Here is a 17435-nt window from a genome sequence, read left to right as displayed (position 1 = left end):
ATCGTATGTAAATAATCTGTGGTATGGTTTTAATAACACAATAGTCATTTTAGAAAGATTTTTATATTTTTCTTGTTGATTTTAATGCAGTTTAGATAGGAGTAGGTACTTATATATGTAGTTATGTTTCAAAAAATATGATAAAAGTTTAATTAAATTATACGGAAGTAATAAAAATCTAGAAAGAAGATAAAGAGAGAATTAAGAAAAATAAACCAATAGGAATACTAAAAGTATAATAGTACAAACATTGCATTTAATTAGTAACTATCCATTAAAATTATAAAAGGCAAATAAAAGAAGCATAGTTATAAGTTGTAAAATATCTTTCAATCATTATTATGATGTTATTCCACCATTACTCATCCTCCCCTCTCTTTTAGCTGAAAATATCACGTTGGCACTTCTCTTCAGCTACGTATATATCTTTTTCAATCCACTTACAACAATGAAAAATGTCTTGTTTTGCTTGTTGAGACTTTCTCACCCTAAATGCGATATATGAACGTTGCATTCAAGTAAAGTGATTTTTGTACCGATTATTTAGAGCTCCATAGTATTATTTATAATTGTAAAGGTTAACTAGCTGGGGATCAGTAGTAACAGTCATCTATAAAATAAAAAAAACAAACATATATTACTCTACACACCATGGCATCACGTAATGCCCAAGATAAGGCTCATGTGTTGCTATTCCTGAGGACTAAGATGTTATTCCATTATATCCCGTAAAGTCACTGATCTCATTATTAAACCAAAACATATCTTATAAAAAGCTATTTGCTTGGACGTCGCTTTTTTCTAATGCAAGCTGAAATAGATAGACAGATACTTACGCAGACGACTTTTAACAAAGTCTAAGGCGGCCAAATGAAACTAACTCATGGAAACGTACGTGTGGTATTTGTAAATAATATTACAAATACCACACGTGCTTTTATAACATACTATAAAGAAGCGTTAGACGAATTTTACTTTCTGAGAACTTATCCATACATACATATATATGCCTATTAATGTATGAACGACGAAACAGGTAATTGGAGCGCATTACTCATTTGTTACTGAATTTCTCCGAAACGGTATGATAATTTTTTATGAAGTTTTGGTATTTATTTTTATTTTGTATTTAAAAATACAATAAAGAATTTATAAAATAGGTGTTGTTCTATTTTTTAAGCCCCGAGATGAAAAGTGTGGCCGTCAGAAATAATTTACATGGAAAATACAGTTTCCCAGGTCAGCGAGTTATTAAAAAACAATACAATTGGAAATTTATTTACATTTTGAAAGACATAAAGGCCAATGAAGCGGATGTAAGGAACCTAGGTGTTAGACAATATATTTTGTTTAATTTTTCACTTGTTTTATATAACATTGCAAAATATTGAAGCTAATATTACAGAACGTATTTCATTCATATCTGATATGTTCTAGGCCAGTTTTTATTGGAATATTGCCACAAAGTAAGCGATGGGAAAATCCTATACAATGAGCTTGAAAATAGTATGAAATATAATGAATGGAAAAATGAAAAGAAGCAACGTAAATTGTAATGATTACTATGTATTCTATAAACATTAGGTATCTGAAATCAGCTATTGCTATACGAGAAATACTGTTAGGAGATTGATTTTAAATGGAAAAAAGTTCTTTTTAACTAAATTTTTCGTGTGAAAAGTACTGTATTGTAATTAAATATGAATGTATGTATGTAGGGAAATGGTGTAAATTAAATCCAGCATAAATATTAATTTATGATTGATATTCAATTTTTTTTTCTTAATTTTAGCCTACAAAGCTATGACATGTAGGCAATAAAGGCCCAAATCATACTTATTGCCAAACAAGATGAAGAAAATCGAACCATGTCAATTGACATAATGCGCTTCTTAAATTGTCTAAACCGGGATAGAATTAGATAATATGTTCACTATATACCTCAAAGAGTTCATCAAATTAATAATCCGGATTTGAAATGACAAACGACATAGACATGTTGATACTATGTATACGGCAATACAACAATAGATTGGCTTAGAAGCTTATTGAAACCACAGGGCTTGCACGGCTGACAAAACATCGCTCTCGGTTGATTAGCTAGCATTTAGAGATTGATGTGATCATTCAATCAACTTTATTGGTGGCAACGGAACGTAGCAACGCATCAGTATATTGTACGGTTGAAATTTGAGTCGTAAATTTGATTTATTTTGATGCGAAGTAAATTATATTTGCATAATAGCTATTTATGTGTAACAGTATTTGGTCTAACAAGGTTATCCCAAAGGTGATGTGTGTTTTGAGTGGAGTCATATTGTTTTGAATTTATAATATGTACTTACTCGTATTCGCAAATATTATCAACATATTATAAAGAGTTTACTATATAATACCAATATCTATATATATATGGTATCTTAATCAATCATCCTGAAATCGGGGATATAGTATTATAGCATTTGGGCTAAAGAATAGTCTACTTTTTATCCTAGACAATAAATCTCATACAGATGAAGAGATGTAGATAATGACCGCAGTTGCCATACATAATTATAAACGTTGGAGGTAGAGGATTTTACTGTTGAGGACTACTACCGTTATTGCTAGTAATGTACTATGTCAGGTCTACATCCATGTGGTCTCCCTGAAAATCATCGTGGTTAATTCCTGATAAATTTGCTACTGTGGACTAGTTGACTTTATGCTAATCCTTTCACTGGTCCTCCGCCAACTTATATCGATATTATCGCAGGCGAGTGCTTCACTCCTCTTGCGTTTAAAAAATAACACATAATAAACACTGCGAATAGATTCAATACATAATTAAAATATAAATTCTATAATAGCATAAACTAAAATCCACTATAGTCTCAGAATTATGCGCCTGATATCCCCTTATATCTCAGTTGGAATCCGCGTTAGTACCCAATTACAGTCTACGAAATCAGAGTGGATTTCAGACGGATTAGTGTCTATAATCGACTTTGTAACCTTGGGACGGTTGCCCAAAATATATTATGAATGGGATGGTTTTGTTTCAATGGAAACTCGATAGACAGTTTTCAATTTCAGTATGTGGTACGAAATATGATATTGATTATTAAATTTATAAATCGATCTTATACAGGAAAAAGCTACATATTCTAATAATATATAATCAGGACAAGACAGTTGTCAAGTAATATTATGATACTTTTGCAAGTATTAAGCAATTTTATTAAATGTAAAATTGGTTTAATTTTGTGCAAAATAATTTAAAATTGTTATCATTTTGTTGCTTTGCATAAATAAGTTACATGAAGTAAGTTAATATATAATTTTATTTTAAAATAGTTAGTAATTCCAAAAAAAATAGCTAAACAATGCGAATTCCAGTAAAAATAACTTTTGAATTAATATAAGTTTATATACTTACCTACAATGATTTTTAAACTTCATAAATTTATTGATATATGTATTTACGTGTTCATATGAATATGCCATGTTTTAAATAGTACCTATAATAAAAAAAATAATAGCATACTTTTTGGTAACCTTTATGTTAACGAAATCATTATTAAAATTTTATTCATGTTCAATTCTGTTATATCCTGTTCAGTTGTAGGTTGCATCTTCCATTTTAAAATGTATTTTCTTTAATGTTCAATAAGGTTGATATTGCAAAATCAAGTGTGCTTTCAAATGGGCTTATTTTTAAGCCACTTGTATTATTTATAACCCCTATATTGACTGGTAAATAAATCAACCCCGGCGTCGCGTCGGAGTAACGACAACAGGAACTTTAATATCCTCTTGCCATTGATACTGAATCGACTAGAACAGGCGTATTGATGACCCAGAAATGGAAAAATGGCTTTATTCGCATTCTTTCTTAGTCTTTCATGTTTCAACTATATTTATATTACAAACTCACTGTGGCTGTGATTTCATTGGTATTCGGAATAATAAAAGGTAACTGTTTTGTTTGTTTGTTCCTACACTGATCATAATAAAACAAATAATAATAGTTTCATTAAGGGGTATGTTTATAAAATTAACGGGACTTAAACGCACAAACATATATATATATATTTCCTCGGTATCGCAACTACATTATTCACAATCTGTTTATAGTTATTAGTATTATTAGTAGTATATTTATAAGTATTTTCTTTTATAGTACAGGGACAAACGAGTTTGCGGCGCATCTGATGGGAAGTGATTGCCGCCGCCCATGAGCACTGCAACACCAGGGGAATTGCGAGTGTGTTGCGTTGCCGGTCTTTTAATATCTTATCTCTCTATCTATCTATAATATATCTTTAGGTTTTTGTTGAATATATAATAATATAATATAAAGGGACTCCTTTTAATAATATATTTTAGTTATTATATTGTATTTATATACAACATTTTTGCTATAATTTTTATATAATTTCGATTATCTGTAAAATGAATGATACAGTACTTAACAATACAATTTGTTACTCCTTTTCCTCCCAAGGGTGTCGTAGGACTAATGAGATCACGCCAATGACATCGGTAAAGGAGCAGGGTAAGTTGAAATAAAATGTTATAGCAAATAGTCTCATCATGAAAGGAGAATCTTGCTGGTAAGCTAGACCGGCCCTGCAGTCAGACGATATGATGTATGTCGAACAGTAAACTATAGTGGGCAGATAATGAAATAATTTTTAAACTAACTGTATACTCGTTGATTATGTGACTACATAAAACTTTTACTACAGACACCCGATAGAGAGCACCTAAAAAATTTTGTTAATAATATATTTTTGTAAATATTTTATGTATAACATATATAGACAGCATCCAAACCAATACAAACAGACTCATGAATACAAATACTTGTATTGTGTGAGGAATATCTAACCCGCAACCGTAAAAAGTAAGGCGATATGTTAAACCCCTAGACTACTGGTGGTTTCGGTAAACCTAGTAATTATGTTGGTACCTATAATAATGCATGTATATAAAATACGAAGTAATATCTCTACACTCCACTCGTACAATGAATGAGTTGATCAAATATTTGCATTAATATAAAGTAAAATATGCTTGATATGAAATTAATATGTTCGCTATTTGATTTTCGTATTCAAACAGCGGTGGAAAGTTTCGTTTAAATAACTAGACAAATGAACGTTTCGACAAACATTCATATTACAAACGTCAAAGGGATGTCTTGTTTGCAGCGGAACTGCAATGTATCAATATGTGTGTATGTGACCATGATAACTGAAAGGCACATACGCATCTATGTAATGAATCCCTCCATAAAATGGTAGACTGTTTCACTGAATATTTATTTATCTGACCGTATTTGTATTGATGGATACACAGTAAAAATACCAATAAATTGACTACCGGAATCATACACAAAGGGTTCAGACCAGATATTTTAAATATGTTTATTTTATTATGATTGTTTATTTAAATTTGTATAAGTAACAATGCAAGAAGATTCACATAAATATACAATTTCGATGAACTATTTAACAAGAGGACATGTCAAATATGATTGTGTATAATATTTTAAGAAGTTCTCTAAAATTGTACTTAATAGGAATCATATTATATTTTTTCATGTAATACTCGTATCTACATAATATGCTATTATTAACTGTAAATTATCTCAGAGTTCTTACACGTAGTGTGTATGACTATAGAGATTATTTTTTGTTTCGTAACACTAAAAATTGAACGGTCAAAGCCGATTTGAACTGCGGACATTTTTTAATGCTTTTTCTACAACAGAGAATGTATGAAACTAACGCACTGTCGAATATTTTAGTGTGTTTTTTTCTAAAACTAAGGGGAATATATGAAGCTTCTAATAAACTTTAGGAAGATTAACAATGTAATGTTATATTGTATTCTATTCATATTGTAATTATTTAATTTCAATCATTATTATTATATTGACCAGTAGTATCACATAACAAATTCTGTTCATGATCCAAACATATTAATTTGAGTAATTTACGTTAGTGTTACAAATTTAAGTAAATAGATTAGTTTACGTATAATATGTATACATAGCATTCAATGATATCTAAATACAATAAATAATATTATAATATAATATTTATTTGTAAATAAATGAAAAACGTAATGTAACATAAGCTATTTAAAAAATCTTTAAGAATACTGCATTTGTTAGAATATACGCAGACTGTGTGTGTGTAGACTTTTTTGAATTCCTAAAGATCGTTATAATAATTTAACCACTGCGTTGTCGGGGCGGGTCACTAATATAATAATACTATATAGATGATGCATCTGGTGCCGCATGGAAGTTCTTAGTTGAATTGTTTAATTTTACCAAAAGCAATTAGGCAATGGCGTTACTCAAGTAAACAGGCGAGGCGAGCGGAAAATGACACTAGCACACTTTTCCAATTCACTCTGTTTCAAAAGAACCATTAAAGTGTGAGGGAAAATTGTATGTTTTTGTGGCGTTTAATCTTGTCGGGCACGAGGCACAGTTGCTTAGCGATTAAACTCCTCTCTAAAAGATCGATGACTACCCTGTTTCTTCTCCTACATCCCGCCGGGAGAGCGAGGTGTGTTTACATTTTTCGAGAAAAATCTATTTATATGTAGGTAAACCTTTATGGGTACGAGGCAGAGTTTTCACGCCATAATCAGAAAATATAAAAAGGTTTTCATTAATAATAATATAATAAATAATACTATAATTAAATTACATGAAGATATAAATATAATATTCGTATACATTTTATTTTTAGATTTATCAATGATTAGCCACAACGTCGCATGCTTTTATTACATGCAATAAATTGCATGTCTTCTATTAGGATTCGTTTATCCTGTCTTTAGTCTGTTCTTTGTAAGACCAAATAATGGCTGTAGCATTTGGTCTTAAAACACTTTGGCCAGACAGACCTATATACTTTCTTATTCTTTTGTATTTAATATATAATATTGGTATGGAAGGATACCTTTTAAAAGCTTGAATTGAAAGATTTATCAGAATAAGAATCTAATTTCGATTATTGTTACGAAGCTAATAATAATAAAAAACTCTAAATTTAATAATCCTGATTTTCACAAGTTTCAAATTGAAACCTGTAACCCTTATCGTTAAAGAAGCAATTTATCTTACCCTCGTGTTATCTTACTGATTGTATATGAAATCTCTATGTATATTGAAATGTTTTCTTTCATACATTTTCTCTGAGATAAAATCATGCTTAAGAGGTTTATGTTGGTAGTGAATATACTTTACTATTTACAATAACTATATTACATCGTAAGTATAGGAGATTACATAAAATTTATTGTGCTAGCGTAGCAAGCGTAGGTTTAATATAAATGTCTATCTATATTAGAGTTACGCTGAAAGAAGATGCCTGAAAGAAGATTCAAAGCTTTTATAAAATCAGCTCTCTGTGAAAGGCTTACACGGAAGATAGATGGAAATATATATCAATGGTAATATATTTATCAAAATAAAAGCACTTCGTAATTCTATAACTAATAAATAAGAAATATCTAACAATATCCTAAATCCTTCCTTATAATTTTATTTAATCTTATTAACTTTATTAATATCATTATAATATATTTGTGTTTTCGATAAATCAAGTTCAATGAACTTCTTGCTATGAGAAAAGAATGGTATAAGAAAAGACACATCCGTCTAACATGCAAAATGAAATATATAACTTTGTTTCCAATTAGATATATATAGTCCTTCTTTAAAACAATCATGTTAATTTCAGGTGAGTTTTCTCATCTATCAACGTATTTTCGTAATTCGACAAAAAGTGAGAAAATAAAAAAAAATAGTTTTCATCATTAATAATTCTAAAAATTACATTGTTATGTATATTTTATTTTAGACAATTGTACTATTTTACTGCATTGTATAAAAGATGTACTTGTGTCATTCGATTAACTTTACATCATACTTGTGGGATTTCTCGTGTTATAAACATATAAAGTTTGCATTTGCCATCTGCAAATGCAAACATTATGCGTCAAAAGGGAATTTGCATGTTTATACAACGATTCTGTCGAGAATAGTACTGCGAAATAACTTTTACAAATACAGACTATATAAATGTTGACCATATCGGATTTGTAGTTTGATCGTTGCGATATACGTGACGAGGAACATATATTACTAATAAATAAATAATACATAACCCTGGAACATTAACACAGCGCCATCTAGTCTTACAGTAAGCAGAGCTTGTGTTATGGGTATGGGTTAACAACCATACTCAATAATAGATACAAATATTCAATGTTTGTACTGAGCGAGGAATCGCACCTATGATCATCGGAAAGTAAATCGGTGTGCTAAACCGCTAGACCACCGAAACAGTTAATAATATAAGTAGATATTAATTACAAATATACGTGGATTTATATGTATATACATACATGCCGGATATTGTTCATGTCAATCTATAACAATATTATAACGAGGTTAGCGAGTTGATTAATCTGAACATCCATGTAGGGGGTAATCTCCGGTACTCTCTCTGTTTTTAAAACTATTTTACTATGTATCGATGAAGGCATATCGCGAAGGCGTCGAAAAAGTCAGTCTTAGCGAGATGGTAAGTACATAGCAGCTACTAGCTGACCAGTGCAACTTTGCTTGCGTGTACTATATAATATAAACATTGTTAATGTATTGAAGTTAATAATAAAATAATACTTGAATTTGTATGAAGATACCGAATATAAACTACTGAAGTATAGGTTTATATGACATGATAAAGTTGAAACATCTAATACGAAAATTTTCGAAGATCGCGTATTTGATATTCGCATTGTCTGCGTTAAAATATAGACTTTTACATAGAAAAATTCTATATATAGAACAAGACGCGGTGTTTTTCTATGTATAAGTACCTATACTATGTTTGTATATACTTACAATTCTAAAAATGAATTTAAGTAGGTATTACAAGTTCTTCTACAACTTAGCTTGGATTATAGATGAATGTGTGCATTGTGCAGGGTTATTATTAATATTATTATATACATAAAGACAAAATAGAGCGTTTAATAGTCATATATTAATATGAGTAAACTGTAATATGCGTGTAAACATAATAGGTAGAAATATTTTCTTTAAAGTATTCTATTAACTTGTCCGCAATAAATATTGCAGTTTACTCCGTTATTTCTTAGCTAAAGAGGCAAGTTGGCGTGTGTTACTCAAGTTAACTGGTCCAGCATGCTTGTAACGCTACATTTAACACACGAAACGATACTCTGAAGGAAGTAACTTAGCTCGCTACTTTTATTTGAAGGTTTAAGGGACATTCGGGAATGAAGAATAAACGTGGGAAACATGTATTTGAGATCAAATAATATTTTTATTTCATATTTTAATAAAAATACACAAATACAAACAAACTGTAAATTTTGTTATTTATAGTTTCTAAATTTAGTATACTAATTTGTAGCGATATATTAATTTGAATTTAAAAGATGTATTTTTTAAAATAAAATGCCAAATGTCATATGTAAAATTTTAAATAAAACTTGTCATACGCACACGCACATGTATGTATGTATTAGTGTGTAACAGAATACCAATAAAACACACTTTTGCTCACACCTTTTCTGCCTAATGGTTCCAAGTATTGACATTTTTATGGAGCGCAAATTGAATATGTCTATACACAACGCTATCTATTCCAGACGACTGGGTACACTCAATGCGTTCAATTACAACAGCCTATGAAGATACGCAAATGAATAGCGATCTCTGGTTTTAAGACGCCCCGTGGGAATGAAAGGGAGACCCTTCACGCCCGGTTGACAAGCTCCGAATCATTGAGGATAGATGATGGAATATCGGTGTACCGACCTATAGGGAATTTTAAGGTAAGTATGCGTGTTTTGGACACTAACGGTTAGAGTGGACTTGTGATTATTTGGTTGAGAGACTTGTTTTGCAATAAGAGATTGACGCTATAATTGTGTTATACAAAATGTGCTCTAATATATTATATACATATGCAAAATACCATTTATAAGCTACAATTAATGATATAATATTGAAAGTAAAAATTCGTTCAAATAAGTGGCAAAATAAGCCAATTAATTTCATAGTATATTTTTATGTGCGCAATATACGAGTACATATTTACCAAAAATGAATGTATCAATGTGAATCTCAAATATTCTATTTATGTTTGATATGGGTTTACTCCTATAGGGTTAAGTTTAAAAAGCGTTATACAACGAAAGTATAAGGTTATAAAAGTATTAAGCTTTTTATACTATAGTATATAAAAAAATATTTGGTAGAAGTCTCGATAATCAATGTTTAAGTCAATTAATTAAAGTCGATAGTCCATGTTTGTTTACATTAATAAAAAGCGATTGTTTACCAAAACGAAATACATATCTTACGTATTTTAGAGGAACTTTTAATTTAAACTAGGTACACATAGAAATATATTGAAATGAAGAAATCTTGCAATCAATGCTTAAAAATATTTGTTATTATTAGAAAATAACAAATATTTTTAGTATAAAAAAGTTGCTGTTCGTATCTGTTTCGCTATTTACTTATTTTAAACTACGTAACTGTCTCGGCGGTCTAGCGGTTTACACACTGCCTTATTTCCTATAGTCGTGGGTGCGAATCCTCGCACGGTACAAACATGTGTATTCATGAGTATGATTGTTTGCATTGGTCCGAGTGTTTTCTGTTTCATATGTATATTATATATGTATGTTGATCGAAAAATACAATCGACTAGTGTTAAATATTTTTGGACGAGTAACAAATAGCTGACTGTAATAATTTCAGACTGGTATTATGATAATTATGCGTGTTGCTGTGTGATAGCGCTTCATGAAGGGTTGGACATTTCGGACCTATTAAATATATCTGAATAGTAAATTCTAGAATTTAGATCGTTGTAAAATAATTTAGAGTATTTTATTAGGATTGGCAAAGGTTTTATAAATAAAACGAAGGTGTTGTTAGAAACGTTGTGAAAGAAAAATCTTGAGCGAGTTAATAGAAGACGGAGTTATAGAAAGCTGGGATGGGGTTTCTGAAGGAGGCTTTATGTGAATGAAGATTGAACGCGATAATGATAACTGAAGGAAATTGATAAGGAAAACAAACAGCGTAAATTCTAAGTACTAATGGAATAATTGATGAACATCAAGATTATTTCAAATCTTTTTATATTACAATTTGAAAAATGTTTGCAGGTTCGTCATTATTAGTATAACAATCCATTACTGTTTTAATACCTGCCTTTCTTCAAAAGAGGTGCATTTAAATTATTAATAGGTAGGTAAATTGGTAGATATTTAAATCTTTAAATAGAAAAAAACGTTAGTTCAGCTAAATATGTCAAAATACGGTTTAAGACCTATATTTCTCATTAAATTTACACTTATCACTTACATGAGAAAATTACAAACTATATAATAGTTGGTTAGTATTAGATAGTCAATAGTTAGTGTTATCGAGTTGTTGAATATTATATAATAATAAAACTAAGAACCTAAAATTAAAAAGCTTAAAAAAATATATAATATGAGAAAAAATAATTATATATGAGGACTAAAATATATTATTAATAGGGGTCCCTTTAGGCAACGTTCCGAAGATACTGGCAGCGTTCCCTCTTTGAATAGCTAGACTAATTCTTTGTCCAAGGTAGCTGCCAGCTCTTCGGTCTTCTGTGATGTCGACTAACCTTTTCGTTATTTCTTTGAAAAGTCTTATAGCGCTAGGACCCCAGGGACCAAGGGTCTATAATAAAACTATCTTCATTCTATAATATTATACACAGTGGCATGCTATTTGCTGTTGCTACGAGTATTTGATACAATGCATTGCATACGACGTAAGGACAATGTCTACAAACTGCGGTTAACCGACCTTACAGTTATTGCACTGTTACATTCTTTCTACATATATATTAAATACTAGCTGTAAACGAGACTTCGTCCGCGTGGAATTTAACTTTATCACTATTCCGGTATAGTCGAAAATACCTGTTATATATAAAATTAGCTGTACTCACGACTTCGTCCGTGTGGAATGCAGCTTTATTTTTCTAAAATAAAGGTAGCTTAAGTTACTCCTTATTACATCAGCTACCTGTATAAAAGTCCCGTCAAAATAGGTCCAGTCATTTCAGACATTAGCCGGAACAAACAGACAGACAGACAGACAGATAAAATTGTAAAAAATGTTAGATTTGTATATGTACCGTATTTATATTCATATGCATGTAATAAAAAACGGTTATTTCATTATTATAAACAGACGCTCCAATTTTATTTACATATGTAGGTATAGATACTCAAAAGCATTCCGTGTACTAATAAACAGTGTAAAATACTTGGAGCTCGATAAAATGTAAACGTATATATCCTATTAATATAATAAGTTATACTAAAAGGTAGCTACTCTATGACGCAAAAGGTTAGGTTCTTAGAAGGAATAAATTAAATTTGGAAAACCATCTGCATTTACTGATCACATTATGGATTAACACATATGATATTTTTTACTAGAATATGTGCTGATAGATATGCAAGATACATAGTTAGTTTGCCATGTATATAAAATAATACCAACTGTGATAACTGTGATACAATTGTGGTTCCAACTAATCTGTAAGACAATGGATGGCTGTCCCAGCATATATAATCGTGATACATATCACAGCAGTATTGGTAATCTGCCAGGTTCCTACGTTACGTCACGAATGTAGACCAACAAGATAAACTAAAGTTATTTATTACATGACATTCACTGCTTAAATCCAGCACTACGTCATAAAAGATGAATGAATCGGCTATAGAAATGAAAAATGATTACTCAAAAGTATTTAAAATTACTGTGACTGGCATTATCATATTATGATAAAAGTCACTAAATAAACCTAAAATAATAAAAAAATGGTGTTCAAAATTAAATAAATTAGGATAGATAGATAATGACAATAAATCTAATTTTCTTACATTCTATTCTATAGACATTTATTCCGACGAGTGTAGAGAGAGATAAAGCAGTAAAATTATAATACAAGATTCGCAGGGGTGACGACTCAGTTCCATGAAATGACAACGCGTGATACCACTGGCATCACATGATGATATAATAAATAGTTGACCATTACCACTTCCTATGTCAACGGAAATGAAAATTAGGAAGAAACAAATAATAATTAATTGTACACAAAGTACGCAGTAATGGAGCGTCTACATAATATTAGATTAAAAAACATCTTGAAATCAGAAAATCAGTGAAAGGAGAACTCAAAAGCCGGCTTCGACTCCACTACAAAGACGACAAATTTCCCCGCCATTCACACGGAAGGGTGGCCGCTATCGAACGGTCGTTGGAAATTATTTCTCCAACGAGTTTCTGCTCTAGACGGAAATAGGTCGAGAAAGTTTATGTATATATACTGTTTTTACAGCGTACACTTTTTCAACTTCGGTTAGTCATATTGTGGGAGAGGTTTTCATTAACAATTTTATTATCTGCCTCCGGTGATTTTTTATAACGTTATACAGTAATAGTAGAAATTGATATTAAAGGGTTCATTATTATTTTTTAATTAAATATGTTTAGTATTTAATAAAGCTATAGTACTATTAGAATTTAATAAAATAAACTGTAACTTAATAGTTTATTTTTATTAAATATATTTATTACACATTGTTTTATTTCCCTTTTTTTAATTGTAGGTTGACAACGACTGCTAATTTTAAATAACAGCAACAATTTTGAAATATTAACGTCGTTTAAAATTTTAACTTACCTAATGTTTCTGTGTTGTAATTACTATTTCCATTTACATTTTAAAAAGGAATCCACTTACCAAACCAAATCAAGCTCCGATGGTTGAATGCGGAAATTTACTTACCTGAAAAAAAAAGCAATTCAATTTAGCTACGACATCAAAAACCATTATCGCGGAAGGAGTATTAGGCACTAAATCAAAGAGGAAAATATAATTTTTCTTGACTTTCAAAAGTTATACAAAATTACTTCGATTCTCATTCGATTTTACGCTTAAGTACATTCTATATAAAACTTTACAATTTCAAAGAGAAACGCGAACGAATTTAGGCCATTAATTATTCAAGAAAAATCTTGAAAATCTCGCCTCATTTGCAAAACTCGTAAAATTATTTTATTTTGCAATTTCATGCGTACTGATTTTATTGCCGGTCGATGTTTTTAATCAAATAAACAAACAATGGAACAGCAGATGACTCGTCAATTGTTATTCATTTAATTAAATTTTAAATTTAAGTATACGATGATAACAATTATACTAAATTAATTAAGTAAGGTTAGTACGTACAGGACTTAAAACTATAAAAATGTTAAACTGGAAAATGCTGTAATACTATGTAGCTAAACTCTAGTTAACTACAATCTGCCATGCTATTCTGCGGCATGTACCATATGGTATGTATGTATAAAAAAGTAAATCATATGGTCCACTCATGTACTAAATTCGAATCCGTCTTGTCCTTTTTTCGTGAAAGAGGTTAAAAACGTATTTATACAAACTTTGTGTTGTTACTAAGATGTGTACTAGAACTTAAAACTGCATAAGAATAAGAATAATATTTTAAAAGCAGCAGATTCACCAATTATAATTACATAGTATTTTAATATAAATGTACTCAGAGTTCACAAAAGCTACAAACAATCCAAAAAGTCCATTACGTTACAACGTTTACACAAACTTCCCCAACTCCATGTTACATTTGCGTACGTAAGTACCTTATGTAGAGCGGCCAGGCAAGTAATATTTTTCAGGACATTTCGATTCAAAATAAATTTGGATATTTTTTGTCATTTAGAGACGTCATAATTTCTACTAATTGCTTCAGTACAAAATAACTGACATGAAACTCAACAGGTACAATATAAAAAAAACTGTTCGTTACATTTTCTCAAATAAACAACATCCTGAAATAAAAATAAATAAAAAAATAAACGAAATTTGTCATAAAGTAAGAGTATCTATTGTATAGATAAATATTTAAATGCCTTATATATTTGATATAATCTCAAAAACTACTAAACGAAATTTAATACGGTTTTCATCGATTAAAAGAGTGATTTTAAGAAGGTTTAGATATATAAAAAGTTAAGGTTTTGTGTAAATATATTGTGTGGAGCGCATAATAAATTATAATAGAAATCCTGAATATCACATTATTATGGTAGTACTATACAGAAGTGAATCTATGCAGGTGAGAGAATGCAGTACATTTAAAAGTTTTTGCTATCTACACGAGCAGTATAAATTGTAGCCGTAGTGGTACGCCTTGTATTCATTAATCCATCATTGTCCAGTCGAGTTCGACCGTAGCTTTAGAAAATCGCCTTTCAGTTTCCATATAATACCTATCTATATACCTTGAAAAATGTACATCGAATTCATGTTGTTTAATAAATAAATCTCTTTGTAGAAAAGTTAAGAATGTAGGTAACATTACCGCTGCTTTTAATTCTCAATTATCGTATTAATTTATTAAAGAATACAAAACTTCTAAGAATATACTACTGACATAAATGCAAGTCTTTCAGTTTGTTTGCCTGATTATTTATTACTTATTCCAGACTTATCGGTCGAAAGGATTATATATTTTCACCTACACACAGATATCAAGAGGACGAACATAGGCTATCTTAAAATAGCAAGCAAATATTCAAGTAACGGCTAGTTATATATTTTGCAAAGATAACAAATTGTCTACCAGATAAATGGTACCGCAGACATTAACTTCTGGGATATTTTATTTACCATGTTTACATACATAGTTTTATGTATGTAAAGATGGTAAATAAAAGATGGGCAAGTTTTATAAGTGAAACATCGCCTATATACTTGAGCAGAATTAGGGGTATCACGTTATCACGCGATATCCGTGATACTACTTATATGTGTTGAAATACTTATATGTGTTGAAGATACCTAGGACTAAAATCTTAAGATGTAGGAGATCTTAGTTCTCGGGGTCTTGTGATTTCACTGCCTTAACTCACCCTCGACCAAAACACATATGTAATATGTGTTGCAAGTTGTTTGGCAACAGTATTTTATTTTTGTGGATGATAATGGAATGGTGCACCCGCCTGCGCTATGGCAACAGTATTAGCGGAGACCTGATGCAGCTGACTTTTTACAGTTTGTCTCGGAAAAAAATACGTACACCTGTTTAAGTCTGCAAGGGATGGCTACCGTTTTTTTTTTCATTTTCCATTATAGGTCAACCTTGTTTGCAATTACAATTACTTCAAAAAAGAAAGTAATGTACCTTAAAATATTGCATTGTAACTAATAGAAACAAAGTAGGTATATCTCTAAAAGTCGGTGGTTTGGTGGTACTCGCGTGGTTAATGGCTCGAAACAACCTCAGTTTTATTGGTACCACCTTCTATGAGCCGCGGAGCTTCACTTCTGCCACGTGGTTTTTACGAGGCGGCATAAAATTTCACTTAACGTTACGTACGCCGGCACCAATTTGGTTTGTTGGTTTTACTTCATTCCGTATGCTACAAGCGTCAAGTTACTTGGTTACGTGAAAATGTATCCCTTTGTTTTCGTACACGTACTGAAGTCGCCATAGATACAGACTAAAATAGATACGTCAAAATAAAAAATAATCGACCCTAAAATATAGTTTTTGACAGTTTATTACTAGCATCTAATAACTAGTAGTTATTATTCTTTGGCTACGATTATTGTTTTATTTAATATGGATTTATTATTATGCATTGTTTATGTTTAGTTATAATCAAGACGGATTTAACATCTCCGGATATACGTCAGAAAAACATTATTTACCTTATTTCAACTGACGAGTCGTAGAATATTAAAAGATCGAAGAAGAATATAAATAGAGAGAGCCCAGAATATGACAGTCACCAAATTCTGAACAATTCCAAATGAGGTTTAAGAATTAAATGTAATATTAAAATAATAACTTGTAATTCGATATGTCTTGTTTGATAAATTACACATACTAGTGGTACGAGTATGTTAGGTACTATAACTAGTTATAATACCTAATATACCACTAGTAAGAGCTAACTCTTGTAATTGTAATGTACCTAAATATGTTACACTTGGTTTCCATAAAATTTTGCTACCTATTTAGGTAACATTTCTATGAAATATGTGTACGTAGCGTCTATTTAAATCTAATGTCTATGTGCGCCGCGTATAACCGAGATGAGTAATGATCAACATTCTCCGGTTCGACTATGTAAGTACTTGTAATCCCTTCACTGGCAGTCTATTTCATGAGGACGCAGTTTGTTAGTTTCAAATTATAAACTAACTTCATATATGTACTTATCTACTCGGAGCTGATGTATACGTGTACAACTCTCGCATCAGTTCTGTACTGAACATAATTTCATGTTGAAG

General features: G+C 30.5%; 1 protein-coding gene across 1 annotated transcript in view; it reads right to left on the bottom strand.

The window, feature by feature from the left end:
• LOC131847714 (uncharacterized) overlaps nucleotides 1-17435 on the bottom strand; it is a 247125-nt gene that overhangs the window by 125146 nt on the left and 104544 nt on the right. The window lies entirely within an intron of this gene.

Source organism: Achroia grisella, unplaced genomic scaffold (assembly GCF_030625045.1).
Source record: "Achroia grisella isolate CSIRO2021 unplaced genomic scaffold, CSIRO_AGI_Agris_v1 utg540, whole genome shotgun sequence".
Lineage (NCBI taxonomy): Eukaryota > Metazoa > Arthropoda > Insecta > Lepidoptera > Pyralidae > Achroia > Achroia grisella.
This window is presented reverse-complemented; position numbering and strand designations above follow the sequence as displayed.